The sequence below is a fragment of the Rhinopithecus roxellana genome, chromosome 16, assembly GCF_007565055.1.
Source record: "Rhinopithecus roxellana isolate Shanxi Qingling chromosome 16, ASM756505v1, whole genome shotgun sequence".
NCBI lineage: Eukaryota > Metazoa > Chordata > Mammalia > Primates > Cercopithecidae > Rhinopithecus > Rhinopithecus roxellana.
Genome location: NC_044564.1, coordinates 117,566,553 through 117,593,905, shown reverse-complemented (window position 1 = coordinate 117,593,905; position 27,353 = coordinate 117,566,553). Strand labels below are relative to the sequence as shown.

Below are 27,353 nucleotides of genomic sequence, written 5' to 3'. Positions count from 1 at the left end.
TAATGGATTGATCTTAGACTTTTTTTTTTCTGGGTATATATTTGATTACATTTTTTTCTTTAGGAAAATAGGCTTATACTCATATATACATAATGTCTTTGTCCTATTTTTGGCTTTAAAGTAGTTTGTACATTTTTTTCTTCTATGTCACAGTGGAGTTTTTGAGGTAGTAAAATATACATAACAAAATTTTTATTGTAGCAATTTTTAAGTTTACAATTTACAAACAGTAAGTACATTTGTACAACCATCACCACCATCCATCTCCAAAACTTTTTCATCTTCTCCAGTTGAAACTCTGTACTCATTAAGTATAACCCCCATTCTCCCTACTCCCAGTCCCTAGCAAATAACATTGTTCTTTCTGTCTCTATGAATTTCACTGCTCCTAGGTACCTCATATAAATGAAAAACTACAATATTTGTTCTTTCGAATATGGCTTATTTCACTTAGCATAATGTCTTCAAGTTTCATCCATGTGGTGGTAAGTGTCAAATGTTCTTTCCTTTTTATGGATGAGTAATATTCCATCGTATTTACATACTACATTTTGCTTATTCATTGATCCACTGATGGACATTTGGTTTTCTTTCACATTCTGGCTCTTTTGAATAATGCTGCTGTGGACATGGGCGTACAGACGTCTGCTTCAGTGTCTGCTTTAGCTCTTTTCGATACATACCCAGGGGTAGAACTGCTGGATCAAAAGGTAATTCTATTTTCAAATTTTTGAGAAACTGCCATATTGCTTTTCACAGCAGCTTTATCATTTCACATTCTCACCAACAAGGTGTGAGACTTCCAATACATCAACTTCCTCACCAACACTTATTTGCTGCTTTTTTTTTTTTAATAGTAACCTTCAGAAGAGATGTGAAGTGGTGTTTTATCGTGATTTTTTTCTTGCATTTCCCTAAGAATTAGAGATGTTGAGGGCTTTTCCATGTGCTTATTGTCCATTTGTATACCTTCTTTAGAGAAATGTCTATTCAAGTCTTTTGCCCATTTTTTTGGGAAAGTTTTTTTTTTTTGATCATAGTTTGTTTTACATTCTAGGACACATGTGCAGGATGTGTAGGTTTCTTATGTAGGTAAACGTGTGCCATGGTGTTTTGCTGCACCTATCAACCCATCACTTAGGTATTAAGCCCCACATGCATTAGCTCTTTATCCTGATGCTCTTCCTTCCCTCACCTCTCCACCCCAGTGACAGGTCCCAGTGTGTGTTGTTCCCCTCCTTGTGTCCATGTGTTCTCTTTGTTCAGTTCCCACTTTTGAGTGAGAACATACAGCATTTGGTTTCCCATTCCTACATTGGTTTGCTGAAGATAATGGCTTCCAGCTCCATCCATGTCCCTGCAAAGGACATGATCTTTTTACTTTTTATGACTGCATAGTGTTCTATGGTGTATATGTACCACACTTTTTGTCCAGTCTATTATTGACATTTTGTCCATTTTTTAAAAACCAGCTTCTTTTTTGATTGTTGTTGAGTTGTAGGGGTTCTTTATATATTCTAGACACTAATCCCTTATCAGGTGTGTGATTTGCAAATATTTTCTCTCTTTTTATGATTGCTTTTAACTGTTGATACTGTCTTTTGATGCATGAAAGCTTTTAGTTTTGTTTAACTTCAATTTATCTAGTTTTTTTTTCTGATTCAATTTTAAATAAGATGTCAGGTCTGTGCCTGTGTGGAATTTATACATTCTGGTGGAAGAGACTATAAATTTAACAATTAACTACACAAATATTTATTTGTGTGGTAAGTAAAGCTATGAATGCACTGGCCAAGCTTACCTTACCTATTGGGTGAGAGAAGACCAACTGAGGACTTGAAGGTCTTCTATACAGGAGTTAGTTAGAAAGGGATGAGAGGAGTATTGGAGACAGGCTTCCAGGATAAACACACGAATCTGTGAAGCCCCTGAAGAAGGTGAAGGGACAGAAGGGACAAGGAAAGGCTGCCAAATTTGGATGCAGCAGAGTGAAATAGACTCAAAACAGATCAGACAGGGTGTTGAAAGCCGTGCCTTTATAATCATGGCCAGCTTGTTGCAAGTTACTGAAAAAAATAACCTAACTTTCATGAGAATAAGAAAGTATGCATGGGAAAAGGGTGTGTGTGTTGGGGTGGGGGTGGAGTAGGGGGTGGTAGCAAGGAATGTATTTGCTCATATTGAAAAAAAAAGTAAGAGTAACACTTGCCTTGGAAATAATCAGATCCAGGAACTCAGATCATGCTGCCTAGACTCTCAACTCTCATATGTGTTTTTATCTTTATTTCAGCTACATTCTCTCATCCTACAAATGGACTCTTTCTAGGTGTTAGAGGTTGAGGGATTTTGGCTACATATGGCCCCATACAACTTCCTAGCTATATATTCCTATGGAAGAAGAGAACTTTCCTCTACTGAGTACTTATAAACCTCTGCATCTTGCTTCTGGCCTAAACTTGATCTTCAGCATCAACATCAAGCAGAGCAGCATGAGATACTGTGCAATAAACAGTTCTTGGTCACAGGCTTGCCCCTGCAGTCTGGAGAGAAAATCCCACAACCGAGAGCCACCATGATTTCCTGAAGTATTTGGTAAAGAACCGTTCTCCAAAGGCAAAGTCAGGGGATATATATTGCTATTATCAGAGCTAAGGAAAAGACACTAGAAGCTTGAAATCTCAGATGTCCACAGCATCATGACACATAGTTAGGATTCCATGCTGAATGGAAGGGGGAACATACTGAAGAGTTTTCAACAGAAGAGAGACCCAATAAAACTTGCATGTAAATTATAAACATTGCTGCTGTACGGCATTCTGATTGGAAAGTCAAATGTAGACGCACAGAGAGCAGTTAGAAGGTTATTATAGTAGTCTAGAGGTGACTGTGGACTTGTAGGGAAGTGACAAATATTTAGAAAACAAATTAAATAACACTCAGCAATCAGTTGGACTTGGGATATGAGGAAGGGAGAAATGTCTGGTCTGATTCCATCACAAGGCCTTGTATATGCTGTTCCCTTTGCCTAACAATTCCCTTATCCCCTCTTTTAACATGGAGAAATGTTGCTCCTTCATCAGGTCTCAACTTGAGCATCTCTTCTCCAGGGAAATTGATCCTCTTGCCTTTCCTCTAATGCTGTTTAATTTCCCTTCCCATCACGTATCACAGTTTATAACATTATATTCACTCACTTATAAAGTACTTTAATAGTTTAGCTCCTCTACAAGGATGTATAATCCTTGAAGCAGGAGCTGTTCTCTCCCAAGAAAATGAAAATCTCCGTCATTAAGTACACAACCACGGGGCCAGATTGCTTGGGTTCAAATCTTGGTTCTGCTGCTGGCCAACTGTGTGATCCAAGAAAAGCTAATCGACTTCTCTGTGTCTTCATCTGCTGATCTGTCAAATGGAGATACGACTAGTCCTACTTCATGGAGTTGTTGCAAGGAATACATTAGGTAACATATTCAAAGCCTTTAGAAGGATGTCATGTTTATAGTAAGCACTAGCACAGTGATAGCTACTTTAATTGTTCTCTTCTTCTTTGTCCCTAGTACCTCTCCCAGTGCCTGCAGCCACACAATACATATTTGAAAAGTAAGTGGAAATCTTTCAAGTGTGAGTTAGTGTGTGGATATTGGTGTAATGCACAGAGAAGAGGAAGCACTGGAAGATGATCATGGAAGGGAGAGTAGGCAAGCTTGCAAAATCAGCACTGGCTATTTAAATAGTATCTGCCTACGATGCCGTCAAAGAAAAATGTTATAGAGCAGTTGGAAATGTGACACTGAAGCTCAAAACAGAGGCCTGAGGGGATTAATTTTCCAGAGCTGCCATAATAAGGTACCACAAACTAGGTGGTTTAAAACAATAGACATTTATTGTATCACAGTTCTGGTGACTGGAAGTCTGAAATCAAGGTATTGGCAGGATTGTACCCCCTGAAGGGCCCCAGGGAAGGATTCTTTCTTGCCACTTGCAGCTTCTGGTGGTCCCAAGTGATCACTGGCTGGCAGTAGCATCACCCCAGTGTCTGGCTCTGTCTTCACATGACCTTCACTCTGAGTCCAAATCTCCCTTTTCCTACAAGGATAGCAGTCATGCTGCATAAAGGGTCCAACTACTCCAGTACAACTTCATCTGAACTACTTACATCTGTCACAGTCCTATTTTCAAAAAAGTTCACATTCTGAGGTATTAAGGCAATCAGTGTTTCAGTGTATCTTTTGAGAGGACATAATTCCACCCACAACAGAAGTGATATATATTTGGGGGTTACTGGCATTTGAATGCTATTTAGTGCCAAGGCTATAGAGAGATCAGCCTTGTAGCTAAGAGCTCAGGTCCTATCAATCCACACAGACCTGGGATTGACTGGCTTAGATCTTGGTGAAGTTGCCTAACATTTCAAAGACTTAATTTCTTAACCTGTTAAAAAAGGGATAATACAAGTACTTACCTCCAACTTACCTCCAGGTTTCTTGTAAATATGAACTGAGGAAATGATTGTAAAGTGGTGAGCATAGCACATCTTATAGGGTGAGTCTTCAGTAAATGGTGTCTGTTAGTTAAGATTTTGTATGGAAAGAATCTAACCTGAGAAAGAAAGAGGAGCAAGGAATAAATTTTTAACCAAGAGGCAAACACCCCATTTTAGTTAGAAATGACCCAAGAGAGCAACCAGAATAATGAAAACTACTATAAACTACTTTCTGGTGTTTTGGATTTATATATAGTTCAAGAATGCAGCCCTGTGCCTGGCCTAAGACAGGTAATCAATATGCAGTTGGGTGGCTAGATTGAATGAACATCAGGGACATATTTAGCCACCAGGAGAGGAGTATTAAAGGTAGGTAGGCAGGGAAAGAGGATTGAAAGTTACCTAGAAGTCTGGAAGGGTCTAATGCAGAAGAGAAATTACACCTATTCTGTAAATGTGGAACTAGAACTAGGGGATAGAAATTATAGGGAGAATCATTTTTACTCAATACTGAACATTTGCTGAGGTCCCCACTCCTCAATTCATGCAAACAGAGATGGATAACACCTAGCCAAATCATTTACACAAGGTGTCTTTGTACTGGGGAGATGGTTGGATTAGAGGTCTGAAGAATTTATTTCTACCTGTGATTCCAAATTGATGTTAAAGAGACTAAAAATAAGAAACATTTATTAGATGAAAGGAACATGATAGACACAATTTAAGAAGAAACATGAAGCAGTATAAAAATTCCTTCCTATCTAATCTAGTTTCTAACTCAGTTCTATTTTTAAAGGCCAAAGCTACGAGCCCTTGAATTCGCATTACACTTATTCTCCCTTATGTTAAATTTTATATGGAGGAGGACCAACAGTTTTTGAGAAGCACCTCTGGATCAAAACAATAATCTGTAATTCCTTAAGAAAAAGCTAATAATCATATTAATGTTCTTTAGAAGAAAGCAAGCCAAGCCAGGATAGTAAAACAGCAAGCATTTTCCATCATTTTTGGATAAGGCAGAAGATAAAGTCCAGTTTATTTCGAGTCTGAAGGGGGAAATTTAAAATTTTCAGAACTAAGAAGGACAATGCAAGAGAGGCATTGAAGCAATGGGGGAAGAAAAGAGTAGGAGATTTCCTATTTTAAAACCCCCTTTGAAGTGAATTCTAGCTTCATCTTGCCTTCATTCCCAGCTCCATCCTTGGGAATGAAAGATTTAGTCTTCTAGCAGCTTGGAATGCTGCTGGCTGAGAGCTCTAACTTGTCAGGCTTCTTCAGGAATTGCCCGAGTGGAGCAGGGCCACTTGCCCACAGGTGTTCCCTTTCTTGAGCAGCCCACATCCACTGATTGATCAATGAATGCATCAAAAGGTCTGACATGCTTCCATCATCCAGGGATGTCTCTGAAGGCCATCTCAGCTTCAGAGCTCCCCATGAAGTTGACTGAAATTTTTATTGGATTTTGTGTCAGCCAACTTCTTCAATCATTTTTTTAAGATCACTGTATTTATATGAAAAAATTACCAAAGAAGATTGTTTCTCTGTGATTTTGTGTTATTATTACTATTAAACAGTTTTACTGAGGTATAATGGATATAAGATAAACTGTACTTATTTATGTATAAATAGAGTGACTTTGGATCTATGCATATATCTGTGAAACCATCGCTTCAATCAAGGTCATAGGGAAATCAATCACCTCCGAAAGTTTTCTTCCACTGCAAGTTTTAAAAGATGTGTTTTATATACCATGGAGATAAAAATGGAAAATTGGACCAAAAAAAAAAACTTCTTTTTATGAGAATGTGAAAAAAATATTTGCTAGATGTACCAATTAAAATATGCTTAAAATAATTGCACCTTTATCCAATTTAGAAATATGTTCAGTAGCTGTTATCATTCTGAATGTTCACTTTTAATTTTTGACATGGATCTACATTGGTATAGAAAACTGCACACTTTCCTTTTCTCTGCAAATACGGCACAATTTTATTAACTATTATTCTCATGTTATACAATAGATCACTGGTCTTGTTCATCCTACATATCTTCCACTTTGTAACCTCTAACCTACTTCTCCCCACTTTCTTCCCATCCTCAACTCCTGGTGACAACTCTTTAATTTTCCATCTCTGTATATTTTTACTCTTCTTTAAAGATTCCACATGTAAATGAGATTATGGAATTTTTTTGTGCCTGTCTTATTTCACTTAGCAGAATATCATCCACATGCATCTATTTTGGGACAAATGCTGGGGTCTTCACTTTTAAGGCTGAATAACATTTCATTGTGTATGTGTGTGTATATAAGGCAGATAATCAATATACAATTGAATGACAAAATTGAATGACTATTGAGGACACACACACACATTTTTTTATCCATTCATTTGTCAAGGTACACTTAGGTTGTTTCCATATCTTGGCTATTTGTGAATAATGTTGCAATGATCATGAGAGTTTAGATATCTTTATGGAGTGATTATTTCATTTCCTTTTGGTATATGACCAGAAAAGGAATTGCTGGGTCAAATGATAGTTCTATTTTCAATTTCTTTTGGAAGCTCCACACAGTTTCCATTATGGCTACACCAATCTACATCTCTACCAATAGTGTACAAGGGTTCCCTTTTCTCCACACCAACATTTTTGCCAACATTTGTTATTTCTTGACTTTTTGATAATAGCCATCCTAAGGAATGTGAGGTAATAACTCATAGTGGGTTTAATTTGCATTTTCTTAGTAACTAATAATGTTGAGCACCTTTTCATATACCTGTAGGCCATTTTATATGCCTTCTTCTCTATTCAGGTCCTTTGCCCAATTTTTAATAGGGTTGCTTGTTTTTCTACTGTTGAGGTGTATGAGTGCTTTATACATTTTGGATACTAACTCCTTATCAGAGATATGGTTTGTAAATATATTTTTTCCCAGTCCATGGGCTGCTGTTTCATGTTTTGATTGTTTCCTATACTATGTAGAAGCTTCTTGGTTTGATGTAGTAATATTTTTTTATTTATTGTTATACAGCCTAAGATTTTGGTATAGTATCCAAATATCATTGCCAAGGCCAGTGTCAAGGAACTTTCCTCCCGTGTTCTCTTCAAGGAATGTTATGGTCTCGGGTCTTACAGTTAACTCTTTTATCTATTTTGAGTTGATTTTTGCATATGGTATAAAGATCCAATTTTACTCTTTTGCATATGGAAATAAAGTTTTCCTAGTGCCATTTATTAAAGAAACTATTCTTTCCCAATTGTGTTCTCTTGGTGCCCTTGTCAAAACTTAGTTGACCCTATATGTTCAAATTGATTTCTGGGCTCTGTATTCTATTCCACTGGTTGATATGTCTGTATTAATGGCAGTACCCATACTGTTTCAATTACTATAGTTTTATAAAATAATTTTAAATCAGTAAGTATTATGCTCCAATTTTGTTTTGCTTTCTTTGAATTGCTGAGGCATATTTTTAGTTCCTAAGAAATTGTGGAATTATTTTTCCTATTTCTGTGAAAAACGCCATTGCTATTTTTGTAGGGATTGAATCTGTATGTAGCTTTGAATAGCAAGAACATTTTAACAATATTGATTCTTTGAATCTATGAGCATAGGATATCTTTTCATTTATTTGTGTCTTATTTAACTTGTTGCATCAATGTCTTATAGTTTTTATTGTACATATCTTTTATTTGCTTGTTACATTTATTCCTAGGTATTTATATGATGTCATAAATGTGATTGTTTTATTGACGTATTTTTCAGTTAGGTTGTTATGTATGTATAAAAATGCTACTAATTTTTTGCATGTTGAGTTTGTATTCTGCAACTTTACTTAATTCATTTATTAGTTCTAACAGTTTGTATGTGTTTTTGTATGTGTGTGTGTGTGTGTGTGTGTACACGCTGGGGTTTGCTACAGATAAAATGTCATCTGCAAAATAGAAATAATTTTACTTCTTTTTCTTTTTCCAATTTGGGTGCCTTTTGTTTCATTTTCTTCCTGTTTGATTAGTCTTGCTAGTACTTCCAGTACCATGTTGAATGAAAAAGGCAAAAGTAAACATCCTTGCCTTGTGTAGGATTGTAGTAAATATCCTTTCAGTTTTTCTTCATTGATCATAACACTAGTTGTAAGTTTTTTAAATAGGTGATCTTTATTATGTTGAGAAACTTTCCTTTTATACATAAACTGTTGATGACTTTTATCAAGAGAGAATGTTGAACTTTGTCGAATGCCTTTTCTGTGTAAAGTGGGATAATTATGTGGTTTTAAGCTTTCATTCTGTTAATATGATGTACCACATTTATTGATTTGCATATGTTAAGCCAAACTTGCATGCCAAGGATAAATTCCACTTAATCATGATATATAATCTTTTTGTTACATTGAATTTGTTAATATTTTATTGAGGATTTCTGCATCAATGATTCTCAGAGAAATTGGCCTGTAATTTTCTTTTATTGTGATGTATCTGTCTGGTTTAGGTATTAAGATGATACTTTTCTCATAAAATGTGTTTAGAAGTACTCCCTTTAGTTTTATTTTGTGAAACATTTCAGGAGTATTAGTATGAATTCTTCCTTGAATGCTTGGTAGAATTTAGCTGTGAAGCCATCTGCTTCTCGGGTTTTCTTTGTTGAGAGGTGTTTTGTTACTTCTTTAATCTCTTTATTTGTTATTGTTCTGCTCAAGCTTTCTACTTCTTCCTGATTCAATCTTGGTAGGTTGTATTTTTCTAGGAATATATCCATTTCCTCTAGGCTATTTAATTTGTTTGCATATAATTGTTCATAGTAGCCATTTATGATCCTTTTTATTTCTGAGGAAACTGTTGCAATGTCTCTACTTTCATTGTTGATTTTATTTATTGTTTTTCATTTATCCTTACTTAGTCTAGCTAAGAGTTTGTTGATTTTATTTTTGTTAAAAAAAACTCTTAGTTTTATTTGTTTTTCTACGGTATTTCTCTTTTCTATTTGATTTATTTCTGTTTTGATCTGTACTATTTCTTTTCTTTTGCGAACTTTGAGTTTAGCTTGCTCCTCTTTTCCAGTCCCTTGAGGTGTAATGTTAGATTAGTTACTTTGAATCTTCCTTCTTGTTTTGTTTTGAGACAGGGTGTCACTCTGTTGTCCATGCTGGACTGCAATGGCACAACCTTGGCTCACTGAAACCTCCACTTCTGGGGCTCAAGCAATCCTCCTATCTCAGCCTCTTGAGTTGCTGGGACTGCTGGCACGTATCACCATGGCCTCCTGATTTTTGTATTTTTTTGTAGAGATGAGGTTTCACCATGGTGCCCAGGCTGGTCTTGAACTAATGGGCTCAAGTTATCCACCTGCCCATGCCTCCCAAAGGGCTGGGATTACTGGTGTGAGCCACCATGCCTGGCCCCTCTTTCTTGTTTTTTAATGTAGACATTTATTGCTATGCACTTCTCTCTTAAAACTACTTTTGTTACATCCCACAGGTTTTGTTTTGCTGTTTCCATTACATTTGTCTCAATATAATTTTAAATTTCCCTTGTGATTTCTCATTTGACCCATTGGGTTGTTTCTTTATCCAATCTTGCCTTCCCTTCCATAGATGTTGGTTCTGAAAATACAACCTTTCTGTACTCTGATTTCTGTCTTAAAGCCTCCTTCTTAGCAAACCAACCTGTGCTTTCTTCTTTCACACCTTTTCTCCTTTCACACCTTTTCTCCTTTCAGCTACAATCTAATTTTTCTGCTTGTGTTTACAGCAAAACTGAAAAGTTTTTTTTATATTAATCGTTTTCACATCCTTACCTTCCATTTTCTCTTAAACACACAACAATTAGACCTCATTGCTGCTACTCCATAGAAACTGTTCTTGTCAAGGTCATCACAAATTCATCTCGTCAAGTCCCATCATCCTCATGTTGGATTGCTTCTCAGCAACATCTGTCATAGTTAAATACTCTTCCTAAGAATGTACTTGGTTCCTGGGATATCACATCTACCTGGTTTTCCTTTCCTCACTGGCTGTTTCTTCTCAGTGTCTTTTGCTGGGTCACCTTTATCTTTCCAATCTTTAAATGTTTGTGAACTCCAGAACTTGATCCTTGACTTTCTTATTTGTCTTCGATTACTCCCTAGGTCAAAAGTCAGCAAACTTTTTCCATAAAAGATCAGATAGTAAATATTTCAAACTTTAGGGCAATATGGTTTCTGTTGCAACTACTTAACTCTGCAATTGTAGTGCAAAAATTGCCATATAGAATATACAAAAACAAATGTTTTTGTGTCCAATAAAAACAACCAATGGCCATATTTGGACTGATGGTTATAGTTTGTAGATCCCTGTTCTATGTAATCTCATCTGGTTCCACAACTTTAAATGTCATTACTGACTACTGTAAATTCCAGATTGAGATAGTTAAGCTGCTACTCGGCATCTCTCAAAAGTAGTATGTACTAAAAGGAACCTTTTGACTTTTGTTGATCTATTCCTCAACCTGTTTTTCTCTCTCAGTCTTTTTTTACCAGCCATATAAGTGGCATCACCATTTATACCTTACTGATACCACCTCACTACTTTTATCCTCCATTGCCAGCTGGGTTCAAGACATGAAATTCATTCATCTGGATTAGTTCAATAGTATTCGACAGGCCGTTCTGCTTTCCCTCTAAGCTCCCAAGAGTTTAGTCTTTATAGAATGGCAAAAATAAATTTCTTTAAAAGAAAGAAAATTCGATTTTAACATTTCCTTCTCATTCTGAACAAATTTCAGCCTTCTTACCAAGACCCAGAAGGTCCCAAATGATCTGGTCTTCCTTCGCCTTTGTGGTTTTGTGGTCTGTTTCTTCATGCTCATTCCCTCCCAGCCACACTTGTCTTTTTGCCATTTTGAGTGTCTAGTTTATATTTGCCATGAGGCCTTTGCTGATCCCTTTATTTGGAAATATTTTCCCCCAATTTCTAACTTGCCTCATATCCTTAACTAATTCGGGTTTTTGTTTAAATATCACCTCTTCAGAGAAAGATTTTTTGATTTCCTGTCTTATTAGATCCCTTCCATCATTACCCAGTTACCCTTTACCTTGCTTTGTCTTTTAAAAACAATGCTTATGAGTACCAAAAACTATTTTGTACATTTATTTCTTTATTTATTATTTCCATCTACTACAATAAAGATTTGAGAGGGCAGAGATAATATGCCATTTGTTTCTTGCTCTATTTATGATGCATATAAAAGTATGTGGAATGTGTCAGGAAAACAATAAATATTTGTTATTGTTTTTCATTTAAGTATGGTGTACTTAAAACATACATTTTTCTTTGGATCTTCTGAAATGCCATTATCGTGCCTGTAAAGGAATAAACATGGTATAAACCCAGAAGTACCCAGTGGAAAAAAAGAGAAGGTGTAAGTAAGCAGATGAGGTATGTCAACAAAATTTAGGAAGATGGGAAGAGATGGATTAATGAAAACCACATCATCAGTGGGGAGGAAGCAGAAACCCAAATGACTGAAGGAGCATGAAGAAGACCAAAAGAAACAAGATGACTCATGCCACAAAACTTCGCAAAGACTCAGGAAAGTCACCTGGTATCTTACAAGGTAGGAATGAGGAGACAGTTGAAAAGAGGAGGATTCACTGAAAGTTAATTTTTAAAGTTAATTTTTAAATAAATCTGTAACTTATAATTACAGATATCTTCCCCTGGCCAGAATGCCAGGTGCTGCTCTTCCCCCAACTAGGCCGAAAGAATGTGGGAATCTTACTCTTTGGAGAAGTGAAACTAAAGATGCTCTTGATGTGGAGTACCCAGGACAAAGCTGAGGTTTAGATAAGACATGTATTAAAAATAGGAAAGTTAAGCAAAAATCTACAACCTGAATAGCAAGACTGCTAAGCCTCCCTTTTCTACAACTTGACTTCCTTCGAGATGGAAGCTGGTTTATATGCCCAAAGTCAAGGAAAGTGAAAGGTTTCTGTCTAAGAAATTTGACCAGACTAAAACTGTACAGATACTCACATTTGATGGAATCCCCAATAATATGGCCGGGTCCCTGTTTTAGCATCACTCAATGAGGCCCACCAGTCAGAAAGTCCCACTCACACAACCTGAAATTAAAATTAATTTTTCACTACCTTAAATCGTATTGATGAATGAATACTCAAGGATTGGCAGATATTTGAGTAAATCCTCTAACATGAAAGGCAGAAACCAGAGCAAACTAAAAATGGAAGCTCAAAAAATAGAATTTCTGTAAAGACCAGTAAAACAAACTAAAAATAAAAAGCAAAAGCTAAACAAATATAGTGTTCTTATAGAAATAAGATAATATACAGCATTCAAATAAGCAAACAAAAAGGTAGGATCTTATGAAAGAAGGGTATTCAGAAAATAAGAACAAGCTTTTGAAAATTAAATATATAATAGCAGAATCAAAATTTAAATAGATAGGATAGATGAAAGATTGTGTTAGTTAATTTTATGTGCTAATTTAACTGGACCACAGGATACCCAGATACTTGGTCAGACATTATACTGAATGTTTCTGACAGGGTGTTTTTGAATAAGACTAAAGCAAGATGCCCTCCATAATGGGACTTGGTCTGAATTTATTGAAGGCCTGATTAGAACATAAAATACTGAGCCCCCCCTGAGTAAAAAAAAAGTCTTCAAGACTCTACCTTTAAACTTCATCTGCATCATCAGCTCTCCCTAGAACTCTGGCTGCCACCTTTGGAATGAAACTGGATCATAAACTCTTTTAAGTCTCAAGCATGCTGATCCACATTTTAGATTTGGAATCTAGAGAAACACATGGATAGATAATAGATAGATAGACAGAAGCCTCTCATCCCATTGATTCTCTTTCTCTGAAAATTCCTAATCAAATAAATTTGAAGATACAAAAGAACAAAAATATAAAAATATCGAAAAAGGGAGAAAATACATAAAATCAAACTTTTTACACCACAATCTGTTAATTGTAGTTCCGGAAATAGAAGACAGATGAAAAGGAAGAAAGAACAATGTCAGAGAAAAATGACAAATCCCTAATCTAAATAATTTTCATGTTGAAAGTATATACTAGGTCTACGACACAATAGATCAGAGGCAGCAAATTATGGGGCATAGATCAAATTCAGCTTGTGACTTATTTTTCTAAATAAAGTTTTATTGAAACACAGCCATGACCACTTGCTTAATATTGCCTGCAATTACTTTCACACTACAATGGCAGAGCTGAGTAACTGAGATAGAGAAATTATGGCCTGCAAAGCTTACAATATTTACTATATGGATCCTTCCAAAAAAGCTTTGCTAACTTCTGCAATAGATCAAAAGATACACACAATAACGAAAATCATCACAAACTTTCAGAACCCCAGAAACACAAAGCAGAAACCAAAAGTTATAGGAAAAATAAGAAAAGGTGTAATAGGGTATAAACAAAGTACAGAAAAAAATATTATTAGAATCTTCCTATGCATGTAATGCATGTGATACATTAAAACTTCTGATGAAAAATGATTTGCAATTTTAATTTCTGTATGGGAATTATCTCTACCTGCTAATTTTCAAATGAAAACAGGTTTAGACATTTGTGATCTTGAAGAATTTGCCTTTTACTCATACTTTTTCCAAAAATATTTTTGGAGGATATGCTCCAAAAAAAGAGACAGTAAACCAAGAAAAAGGAAAGCAAGGACTCAAGAAATCTTAGGTTCCAATGTAGGAGAAAAGAGGAAATACAAATCTCTAGGACTGTGAAGGGGAAAAATCTCAGGATAACAAATGATTAAAAGGCTTAGGGAAAATTTAATTCACATAGAATCCAGAAGACAGAGGATGCTGGCAGAGATATATTCAAGTTTTAAAACGTTATAACTGATTGAGTAACTACTAGTTTTGACCGCACATTTTTTAATGGAAAAAGCATTATTGAAAGGTGTTCCACTGAAAGTAAAGGTGTGATGTTTAATTTTATGTGTCAACACGACTGGGCTGAGTGATGCTCAGGTAGCTGTTAAAACATTTACAGGTGTGTTTGTGAGGATGTGATATGATTTGGCTCTGTGTCCCCACCCAAATCGCATGTCGAATTGCAATTCCCAGTGTTGGAAGAGGGGACTGGTGGGAGGTGATTGAATCATGGAGACAAACATCCCCCTTCCTGTTCTCAAGGCAATCATTAACACCAATAAAAACAAACAAACAAAAAAGTATACCAAACAGAAATGTGATCACAGAGCAAAAACTGGTGGTTTAGTGTCTTAATCCATTTATGCTGCTATAACAAAACACCTGAGACTGGGAAATTTATAATAAACAGAACTTTACTTCTCACTGTTCTGTTTTTTTTTGTTTTTTTTTTTTTAACTTTTATTTTAGGTTCAAGGGTACATGTGTAGGTTTGTTATACAGGTAAATTGCATGCTGTAGAAGTTTGCTGTACACATTATTTTATCACCTAGGCAATAAGCATAGTATCTGATAGGTAGTTTTCTAATCACCACCCTCCTCCCATCCTCCACCCTCAAATAGACCCCCATGTCTTGTTCCCTTCTTTGTGTCCATGGTATTTCATGGTGTATATCACATTTTCCTTATCTAATCTACCATTGATGGGCATTTAGGTTGATTCCATGTCTTTGCTCTTGTGACTAGTGCTGTGATGCACACAAGCACGAATGTGTCTTTATGGTAGAATGATTTATATTCCTTTGGCTATATACTTAATAATGGGATTCCTGGGTCAAATGGTAGTTCTGTTTTAAGTTCTTTGAGAAATCACCAAACTGCTTTCCACAATGGCTAAACTAATTTATATTCCCACCAGCAGTGCATAAGCCTTCTCTTTTCTCCACAATCTCGCCAGTATCTGTTGTTTTTTGACTTTCTAGTAACAGTCATTTTGACTGGCGTGAGATGATATCATTGTGGCTTTGATTTGCATTCCTCTAATGATTAGTGACATTGAGCATTTTTTCATATGCTTTTTGGCTACATGTATGCCTTCTTTTGAAAACTGTTTGTTCATATCCTTTGCCCACTTTGTAATGGGTTGCTTGTTTCTTGTAAATTTAAGTTTCTTATAAATTATGGATATTAGACAATTGTCAGATACATATTTTGCAAAAACTTTCGCCCATTCTCTAGGTTGTCTATTTACTCTGATGTTAGTTTTTTTTTTTTTTTTTTTTTCCAGAAGCTCTTTAGTTTAATTAAATACTATTGTCAATTTTTGTTTTTGTTGCAATTGCTTTTGGCATCTTTGTCATGAAGTCTTTGCCAGGTCCTATATTCAGAATGGTACTTCTTAGATTATTTTCCAGGGTTATTATAGTTTTTAGCTTTAGATTTAAATTTTTAATCCTTCTTCTGTTAATTTTTGTATATCATATAAGATAGGGTTCTGTTTTGATCTTCTGCATATGGCTAGCCAGTTATCTCAGCACCATTTACTGAATAGGGTGTTCTTTCTCCATTGCTTTTTTTGTCAGTTCTGTTGAAGATCAGATGGTTGTAAGTATGCAGCATTACTTCTGCGCTCTCTATTCTGTTTCATGGGTCTATGTGTCTGTTTTTATACCAGTATCATGCTGTTCAGGTTGCTGTAGCCTTGAAGTATCATTTGAAGTCCAGTAATGTGATGCCTCCAGCTTTGCTCTTTTTGCTTAGTATTATCTTGGCTATTTGGGCTCCTTTTTGGTTCCATATGAACTTTAAAATAGTTTTTTCTAATTCTGTAAGAATCCTATTGGTAGTTTGATAGGAATAACATTGAGTCGGTAAATCGCTTTGGGCAGTATGGCCATTTTGACAATATTGATTATTTGTATCTATGAGCACAAAATGTTTTTGCATTTGTTTGTGTCATCTATGATTTCTTTGTGCAGTGTTTTGTAACTCTCATTGTAGAGGTCTTTTGCCTCCTTAGCTAGCTGTATTCCTAGGTATTTTATTCTTCTGTGGCTATTGTGAATGGGATTGCATCTTGATTTGTCTCTCGGCTTGGATGTTGTTGGGGTATAGGAATTCTGTATCCTGAAATGTTGCTGAAGTTGTGTATCAGATCAAGTAGCTTTTGGGCAGAGACTGCAAGGTATTCCAGGTATACAATCATATTTTCTGCACATAGGGATAGTTTGACTTCTTCTCTTCATATTTGTATGCCTTTTATTTCTTTCTTTTGCCTGATTCTTCTGGCTAGGACTTCCAGTAATATGTTGAATAGAAATGGTGAGAGAGGGCCTCTTTGTTTTGTTCTGGTTTTCAGAGGGAATACTTCCAGCTTTTGCCCATTCAGTAGGTTGCTGGCTGTGGGTTTTTCATAGTTGGCTCTTCTTATTTTGAAGTACATTCCTTCAATGCCTAGATTGTTGACAGTTTTTATCATAAAGCGATGTTGAATTTTATTGGAAGATTTTTCTGCATCTGTTGAGATGATCATATGATTTTTGTTTTTAATATTTCCCACAATTCTGGATGCTAGAAAACCCAAAATATGGTGCCAGCAGGTTTGATTTTCTGGGGAGGGCTACATCCTCAAGAGGAGAAATATCATATCCTCATATGGCAGGAAGGAGGAAGGGCAAGGAGACTAAAAATGCATGTAGCCCCCCCTTTTTTTTAAGCACCTTAATCCCACTCATGAGGGCCAAGCACTCAAGGCCTAATCACAGCCTAAGAGCTGCATCTCCTAATACTATCACATCAGCAACAACTGAAATTTGGTGGGGAAACATTTAATTCATAGCACTCAGCCAAGCACAATATTTACATAGTCAGAACTATACAATTTATGAATGCAATTTTATCCAGTAGAATAAAGAAAGTTTGTGCAGTGGCATACACTTTAAATCCAGATATTTAATCTGGGTATATCCTAGACATTGAGTGGTTTAATTATTTAAACCAGAAATTGTGATATAATTAAACTTGTAAGATCATGATTGAAAGATGATGGGTGTGTTTGCAAAAAAAATATAAATCCTTGTGTTCTGTAAGAACTCAAAAGAAAATGTAACAACAAAGAAATAAATTATATATTTTTTAAGAAAAGGTAAGAGAGTTAAAAAGTGCCATTCCAAAAATGATAATCCAAGTAACAAAAGGAGATTGCTACTTCTTTTTAAAAATGTTTTGGTCTTTAAAAAATACATAATGTAGTGCTTGCATAATTTAAAAAATTGTTTAAAGAAAAATGGAATCGATCTATCAATCAAATAAGACAATTCCGACTTTCCCTGGACCATGCTGAATTTGGCCAACTCAACCCCAATAACCTTAAAAAAAGAGTTAAATGATATCTACATTAATTAAAAGTATCCAGTGCATAGTAAATCTTCACAAAAACACAGCTAATCTACTCATTATAATAAACAAGGGATAAAATTTGGTTAACATGATTTAGTTTGATTATAAGAATAAATTAGCTTATAAATATTCTGGTTTTGTAAAATAATTTCTAGAGTTTAAGAAACGCAATAATTCTTCTGCCAGCTTCAATAAAATAGTGACTAGACTAACTGTAGACACACCTCCCCCACATTCTCAGTCATCAGTTTTCTAACCATCCATCACTTAATGGGCTGCTGAGAACCCTGCAGGAGTTCAGAAAACAATTGCCAACTGACTGTCTTCCTAGGATGAGCTACGGCACCACTAGAGAGAAGGAAGTAAAATTGATTTATAAGAGGCTAACATTTACAAAACACAATTTCACTGGGTTAGTTACAACTATTTAATTTCCCAAATAAAAATAAAGGGCTTACTAAGTAACAAATTACCCTTTCAAAAGAGCAAAACAAAACAAAACAAAAACAAACAACAACAACAACAAAAAGTCTCTTGCTATTAGATGATATTGCAATTTTGCTTTATTTTATATCTTTAAAGAATCTGTTTTCCTAAGGTACTATATTCTGCTTCAGAAATATGTTTCTTCCCTGATGGAATGTATTCTTCCATGAATTAAAGCAATTTTCTTCTGGAACTGGTTGATACCAAAGGTATTTATGACTCATCAAAACATGATAGCTTGTGACTCTTGCTCATAGAAACCCATATGTCTGAGAGACATGCTTTTCCAAATATGGACACAACTCTTTTTTTCTTCTGTCACTGATGAGCCTCACTGTTCATCCCAAAGATCAAAGGCTGTGGGTGGCCTTTCTTTAACTCAGGTTTCTAGGAAAAGGGACCAGGAGGGGTGTTTGCATCCCCACCTATGATAAATGAAGCCTGCAATTGAGAATCAATTTTTAATCATTTAAAATGTATTAAAGACTTACTATGTCTAGGTATTGGTAGAGATGAGAATAAAATGGCATAATCTCTGACCTAATGGAGGCACAAGCACATAAACATATAATTACATAACTCTGTGAGAAGGACTATGATAAAGGGAAGCAAAAATTATAATGAAACGTCCAAGATGAGAGTCTAAACAGGCCTGATAGCCTCTCTGAGAAAGGAGGAAGAAAGAGCAAGTGGGAGCTCCCTTGAGAAATGTCTAGACCAAATAAGGCCTGTGGGAAGCACACTGAATACTTACTTACTCTTTCCAAGTAAAACCTATCAAATGAATACTATTACTTTTATTCCCATTTTTAAAAGGTGCAAACAGGCATTTAGAGTGAAATGACTTATCCACAATGGTTACTTCCAAATCATTAAAGTGCTTTTAGGAAAACAGACATAAAATATCTCACAGCAATCCCCAAGAAAAAGTTCTCACACAAATCCTTTTTGCTGTGAAAACAAATCCTCTTGCTGTGACTTGAGTTGTTTCTGAAAAGAAATAGAAAATATTTAATTTGGGACAATACTTAAATTAATGGGAATTAAAATATAAATTCTTGTCTGGTTTTAATGAAGACTTATTGTTATTTACTTAGTGATTGGTTTAAATGCTTGGAAATATATATGTACGGATACATATAGCTTCCACTCTTGAAAACATCATAGGCTATTGGGGGTAGAGACTGGAACAATCATCACGTTTTGTCAGTTTTACCTCCATTCCGTTCATTTTATTTCCAATCCAGCAATCATCATTTTTTATCTACACTTTTCTTACAGCTTCCTTTCCCATCTTACTTTCAACCTGTTTAGTGTAGCTAGAATGATCTTTTGAAATTCTTTGTTTGCATAGGTGAGTTTTAAGATGGAAAAGTAGATGTATCTGTAGTTCCTTCCTCTCTCCAATATCAACAGAATTCAGTGAAAACGAAGAGGAGAAACATAAACCTTATGCTTCTGTCTCTCATTTTTACATTCCCTTCATGTACACATATACACATACTATTCCATATTAGAAGGTATTAGACTATGAGTTGGTGAGTTCTCTTACTACTCCTAGGACTTTTCTCCCACCACCACTAATTTTTTTACTAAACCGATAAAGAAAAAAACTAATGTTATTCAATGAGGATTATAATACAAGGGGAGACAGCATAGAATTTAGACTAATACCTACAAAAAGAAAAGGTAAAACAAAACTTATAAAGGGAAGGTAATTGAAGAATACCTTTGAAAATATTGTCAGATGAAATTATATTTGTTACCAATTATTTGGCTGAATTTAGAAAATGTGAACAATTGTTTTAATGATTTAAGGGATCAAAAAATATTTGGAGACACAAGGAACAACAAAAATACAAACAAGCAAGCAAATAGCAAGGCAGCAAGCAAGATTAGTAATGAAATAAAAGTGAAAAATATAACAGTCATTTAAACCTGCATTAAAAGCACCATCTTTATTGGTGGAAAGAAGGTCAGAGCTAGGTAGGATTAAGGAAATTGACCTAAAGAAATACAAAACAGTTTAAAAGCATTAGAAAAGAAAATGTTCATGAAAGACAGACAAAGGAGATAAAATATACATATAATTGGTGTCACTGTGAATACAATCAGGAAAAATGAAAGAAAATTAAAACAAATCAAATATTTGAGTATGTCTCCTCTTTTGTATAAAATGTCAAAATATTTCCAATTCTTGGCCAGGCACGGTGGCTCACACCTGTAATGCCAGTACTTTGGGAGGCTGAGGTGAGCAGATCACCTGAGGTCAGGAGCTCGAGACCAGCCTGGCCAATATGGTGAAACCCCGTCTCTACTAAAACATACAAAAATCAGTGAGGTGTAGTGGCACATGCCTTTAGTCCCAGCTACTTGGGAGGCTAAGGTGGGAGAACTGCTTGAACCTGGGAGGCAGAGGCTGCAGTGAGCTGAGATCATGCCACTGCACTCCAGCCTGGGTGACAGAGTAAGACTCTGTCTCAAAAAAAAAAAAATTGCCAACTTTTGACAAAAGTGCCCAAAGCCTTTCTGTATTGACAAATTTCTTCATGGTATGCTCCTGTGTACTTTCCAATGGAGACTTTCTTCTTTTTGCTTCTTTCCTTCCATCTCCACTTACTCTCCTTCATGCCTTTGCATATGATGCTGTTGCATTTACCAGAAATGTTCCCATACTTTTAGCAGTTCCATGAACATTATCTGTGGTGAGGAACATTGTCTGTGGTGGGGAACTTTCTATCTTTTGACGAAATCTAATTTGTTTTCAGAGTACTCCAAGTTATTGATTTAATAAATAAGTATTATTTTCCCCCACTAGAAAGGAAGGGCACTGGAGAAAATTTGAGGATTTCATATGTCTTTGGAGATACAGTTCAGCCTTGGTAAAGCACACATTTTGATATATTAAACAGAAAAGTGATATAATCAAATGTTTGATTTATTTTATTTTTATGTTTTATTTGTCTAGATAACATTTTTGGTGACACCAATTGTATTTATGTTTTATTTCCTTTGTCTCTCATAAACATTTTCTTTTCTATTTTTTAACTGCTTTTCATTTCTTTTGGTCAAATTTCTCAAGTCTGCCTTGCTCTGACATTATTTTAGATACCCCAAACAAGTTGTCGACTAAGTGAAAAAAATCATGATTTAAAAAAATAAATGAAGTGATAGTAAGTAGCCAGGCAGAATGGGGAAAGAGTGGGAAAGAATTTTGGCCTTAAAAGAAAGGCATGTGAAAAGTCAAGAGAGTCCTGGGAATCTTCCAGGTACTGCAGGGAATTCAATCTGACTGGGGAGTTTAGATGTCTAAGGAATGAGTGTGGTAGACATTGCTGGAGAATTAAGGGCCCACTAATGTAAGTCATCATAATTCAAATATATGGATTCATGACACTGAGTGTGATGGAAAGTCACTAAGTACTCTAAAGAAGAAAATGCCATGATCATGTTTGTTTCACAGCTCCTCTGCCTTCAGATGAAAGCAGCTCTACTGCCTTTTTGAAGGACTTCTATTAGTCAAAAGCTGGGAAGGTTCCTCATATCCCATGTGGAGCTTTTACAACAAGGACAATCTCTTTCATTTGTTTCACAATTCCAAGTTAACCGAGAGTCATTGCCCATTTCGCTTTGATTTCAAATGACAAATATTTTCTCATACGCATTGCATGAAGCTAATTAAGATTATGTGTGACTATACCATTGATAGATTGCTGCACCTCAAAGCCAAACTCATAATTTTGAGAATAAAAAACTACTTGGTTACAGCTTACTTACCCTCACACCTGAAAAAACAAAATCTTCTCTTGAGTGCTACCAGGAAAGGTTGATCCATGGAGCCAGTGCTCAACTTGGGTTGCATCTGTTGCATCTCATCCTTGTATGTTGTTGCTTAAATGAAGGCCGGGAGGCTCCATAACTTTTTGCTTGTCCTTGGCAGAGAATCCACACTGGTCTTAGCTGAAACAGTAAGCACTATTTTCCTGGAAGCAATTTAAAATAGACTTGGTATGTTTAAACCCCATCACTTCTGTGATATAGATGACGAATCTTGAGGTTAAGAGCATCAATTAACTAATCACAGACTATACCACTTATTAGCTTTATGACTTTGGGCAAGTTATTTAACCTCTCTGAGCCTCAGTTTCTCCATCTGTGAAACAGGAATAATAATAACACTATTTTCATAGGGCTGTTGGGAGTACTAAATGAGAAAACAGTTGTAAAAATACTCAAGATAATTTTTGACCCATGTTTCAGAGCTCAGTAAAAAGTAGCCATTACTATTTAAAATACTATTATTGTTATTTTCGACCTTTTATCAATGTATAACTCAGCATCTTGCACTTAGGGAACACTTTTGTGGAATTTAATTTTCTAGCTCCTAATAAAGCAGAATATATATTTTATCTCAATCGGTAAAGACAATACAAAATAGACCACATTTATAATAATAAATGACTAGCTAATATAATTTTTTTACACTTTAGTTTTTTAAGCTTTATGTATTTTCAGAGTCAAGAGAAGATTTCTCATATGCATACATTGTATAGTGGTAAAAAGTGGGCTTTTAGTGTACCCATCACCCAAATGCTAAACACTGTATTCAGTAGACAATTTTTCACCCCTCAGCCCTCTTCAGACCCTCCCATCTTTTGTACCCTCCACTGTCTATCATTCCACTCTGTGTGTTCATAAAATAATTTTTGACAAGTCAATAGATAAATAATTGATTTTAAAATATATAAACATAATATTGGGTACAGATATTTGGGAACATACAATCACAGTCCTTGGGTGAGGTTCTAGAGCTTCCATAGATGTTTTTCTGTGAAATATTAATTTAGTATTTCTCAAAAAGTTAAATTCTAAGGTCAAATAGTTTCTTTTAGACTGATAGTTTTCTTTAAAAGGACTTATCAAGGTTCTGAACATCCCGAAATGCAATGTGACTTCCTAAGAGGGGGACTATATCATTTCCCAAACTTTTTTGCTGGGAAATGTTTTGGTTTTTGCGTCGTGTTCATTAACATCTCTTACAATAGGTGTTTTGAGGAAGTCACGTTGGGAATTACTACACTAGAAAATAGAAAGAATTGTGCCTATTATTATTTTTTTCATTTATATCTTCTTTAATTTTATTTCATTTGCATTTTATAACTTTTATAATACAGATATGATACATATTTTATTGGACTTATACATAAGTATTTAATTTTTTTGTATTATACTTTAAGTTCTAGGGTACATGTGCACAACGTGCAGGTTTGTTACATATGTATACATGTGCCATGTTGGTGTGCTGCACCCATCAACTCGTCATTTACATTAGGTATATCTCCTAATGCTATCCTTCTCGCCCCCCTCCCCACAATAGGACCTGGTGTGTGATGCTCCCCTTCCTGTGTCCAAGTGATCTCATTGTTCAATTCCCACCTGTGAGTGAGAACATGTGGTATTTGGTTTTCTGTTCTTGCGAAAGTTTGCTGAGAATGATGGTTTCCAGCTGCATCCATGTCCCTACAAGGACATGAACTCATCCTTTTTTATGGCTGCATAGTATTCCATGGTGTATATGTGCCACATTTTCTTAATCCAGTCTGTCAATGATAGGCGTTTGGATTGATTCCAAGTCTTTGCTATTGTGAATAGTGCCACAATAAACACACGTGTGCATGTGTCTTTATAGCAGCATGACTTATAATCCTTTGGGTATATCCCCAGTAATGGGATGGCTGGGTCAAATGGTATTTCTAGTTCTAGATCCTTGAGGAATTGCCACACTGTTTTCCACAATGGTTGAACTAGTTTACAGTCCCACTGACAGTGTAAAAGTGTTCCTATTTCTCCACATCCTCTCCAGGAGTTTTTCCTGATTTTTTAATGATTGCCATTCTAACTGGTGTGAGATGGTATCTCATTGTGGTTTTGATTTGCATTTCTCTGATAGCAAGTGATGATGAGCATTTTTTCATGTGTCTGTTGGCTGTATGAATGTCTTCATTTGAGAAGTGTCTGTTCATATCCTTTGCCCACTTTTTGATGGGGTTGTTTGTTTTTTTCTTGTAAATTTGAATGAGTTCTTTATAGGTTCTGGATATCAGCCCTTTGTCAGATGAGTAGAGTAGATTGCAAAAATTTTCTCCCATTCTGTAGGTTGCCTATTCACTCTGATGATAGTTTCTTTTTCTGTGCAGAAGCTCTTTAGTTTAATTAGACCCCATTTGTCAATTTTGGCTTTTGTTGCTGTTGCTTTTGGTGTTTTAGACTTGAAGTCCTTGCCCATGCCTATGTCCTGAATGGTATTACCTAGGTTTTCTTCTAGGGGTTTTATGGTTTTAGGTCTAACATTTAAGTCCCTAATCCATTTTGAATTAATTTTCGTATAAGGAGTAAGTTTCAGCTTTCTACTTATGGCTAGCCAATTTTCCCAGCACCATTTATTAAATAGGGAATCCTTTCCCCATTTCTTGTTTTTATCAGGTTTGTCAAAGATCAGATGGCTGTAGATGTGTGGTATTATTTCTGAGGGCTCTGTTCTGTTCTATTGGTCTATATATCTGTTTTGGTACCAGTACTGTGCTGTTTTGGTTACTGTAGCCTTGTAGTATAGTTGGAAGTCAGGTAGCGTGATGCCTCCAGCTTTGTTCTTTTGGCTTAGGATTGTCTTGGCAATGCGGGGTCTTTTTTGGTTCCATATGAACTTTAAAGCAGTTTTTCCAATTCTGTGAAGAAAGTCATTGGTAGCTTAATGGGGATGGCATTGAATCTATAAATTACCTTGGGCAGTATGGCCATTTTCATGATATTGATTCTTCCTATCCATGAGCATGAAATGTTCTTCCATTTGTTTGTGTCCTCTTTTATTTCACTGAGCAGTAGGTTTGTAGTTCTCCTTGAAGAGGTCCTTTACATCCCTTGTAAGTTGGATTCCTAGGTATTTTATTCTCTTTGAAGTTACTGTGAATGGGAGTTCATTCATGATTTGGCTCTCTGTTTGTCTGTTACTGGTGTATAAGAATGCTTGCGATTTTTGCACATTGATTTTGTATCCTGAGACTTTGCTGAAGTTGCTTATCAGCTTAAGGAGATTTTGGGCTGAGACAATGGGGTTTTCTAAATATACAATCATGTCATCTGCAAACAGGGACAATTGGACTTCTTCTTTTCCTAACTGAATACCCTTGATTTCTTTCTCTTGCCTGATTGCCCTAGCCAGAACTTCCAACACTATGTTGAATAGGAGTGGTAGAGAGGGCATCCCTGTCTTGTGCCGGTTTTCAAAGGGAATGCTTCCAGTTTTTGCCCATTCAGTATGATATTGGCTGTGGGTTTGTCATAAATAGCTCTTATTATTTTGAGATATGTTCCATCAATACCGAATTTATTGAGAGTTTTTAGCATGAAGGGCTGTTGAATTTTGTCAAAGGCCTTTTCTGCATCTATTGAAATAATCATGTGGTTTTTGTCTTTGGTTCTGTTTATATGCTGGATTACGTTTATTGATTTGTGTGTGTTGATCCAGCCTTGCATCCTAGGGATGAAGCCCACTTGATCATGGTGGATAAGCTTTTTGATGTGCTGCTGGATTCGGTTTGCCAGTATTTTATTGAGGATTTTTGCCTTGATGTTCATCAGAGTTATTGATCTAAAATTCTCGTTTTTTGTTGTGTCGCTGTCAGAGTTTGGTATGAAGATGATGTTGGCCTTATAAAATGAGTTAGGGAGGATTCCCCTTTTTCTATTGATTGGAATAGTTTCAGAAGGAATGGTACCAACTTCTCCTTGTACCTCTGGTAGAATTAGGCTGTGAATCCATATGGTCCTGGACTTTTTTTGATTGGTAGGCTATTAATTATTGTCTCAATTTCAGAGCCTGCTATTGGTCTATTCAGGATTCAACTTATTCCTGGTTTAGTCTTGGGAGAGTGTAAGTGTCCTAGGAAATTATCCATTTCTTCTAGCTTTTCTAGTTTATTTGCATAGAGGTGTTTATAGTATTCTCTGATGGTAGTTTGTATTTCTGTGGGGTCCGTGTTGATATCCCCTTTATCATTTTTTATTGTGTCTATTTGATTCTTCTCTCTTTTCTTCTTTATTAGTCTTGCTAGTGGTCTATCAATTTTGTTGATCTTTTCAAAAAACCAGCTCCTGGATTCATTGATTTTTTGGAGGGTTTTTTGTGTCTCTGTCTCCTTCAGTTCTGCTCTGATCTTAGTTATTTCTTGTCTTCTGCTAGCTTTTGAATGTGTTTGCTCTTGCTTCTCTAGTTCTTTTAATTGTGATGTTGTGGTGTCAATTTTAGATCTTTCCTGCTTTCTCTTGTGGGCATTTAGTGCTATAAATTTCCCTCTACACACTGCTTTAAATGTGTCCCAGAGATTCTGGTATGTTGTATCTTTGTTCTCATTGGTTTCAAAGAACATCTTTATTTCCGCTTTCATTTCGTTATGTACCCAGTAGTCATTCAGGAGCAGGTTGTTCCGTTTCCATGTAGTTGAGCAGTTTTGATTGAGATTCTTAGTCTTGAGTTCTAGTTTGATTGCACTGTGGTCTGAGAGACAGTTTGTTATACTTTCTGTTCTTTTACATTTGCTGAGGAGTGCTTTACTTCCAACTATGTGGTCAATTTTGGAATAAGTGCGATGTGGTGCTGAGAAGAATGTATATTCTGTTGATTTGGGATGGAGAGTTCTGTAGATGTCTATTAGGTCCACTTGGTGCAGAGTTGAGTTCAATTTCTGGATATCCTTGTTAACTTTCAGTATCGTTGATCTGTCTAATGTTGACAGTGGGGTGTTAAAGTCTCCCATTATTATTGTATGGGAGTCTAAGTCACTTTGTAAGTCTCCAAGCACTTGTTTTATGAATCTGAGTGCTCCTGTATTTGGTGCATATATATTTAGGATAGTTAGCTCTTCCTGATGAATTGATCCCTTTACCATTATGTAATGGCCTTCTTTGTCTCTTTTGATCTTTGATGGTTAGTCTGTTTTATCAGAGACTAGGATTGCAACCCCTGCTTTTTTGTTTTCCATTTGCTTGGTAGATCTTCCTCCATCCCTTTATTTTGAGCCTAT

The 27,353-nt window shown here is 35.8% G+C and overlaps 1 long non-coding RNA gene across 1 annotated transcript; it reads left to right on the top strand.

Annotated features, from left to right (window-relative positions):
- Positions 1-3,181: 3,181 nt before the first annotated feature.
- Positions 3,182-3,894, top strand: LOC104676239. Its single transcript, XR_749879.2, has 2 exons — positions 3,182-3,461; positions 3,558-3,894. It is a non-coding gene; the product is annotated as an uncharacterized LOC104676239 (long non-coding RNA).
- Positions 3,895-27,353: the final 23,459 nt, after the last annotated feature.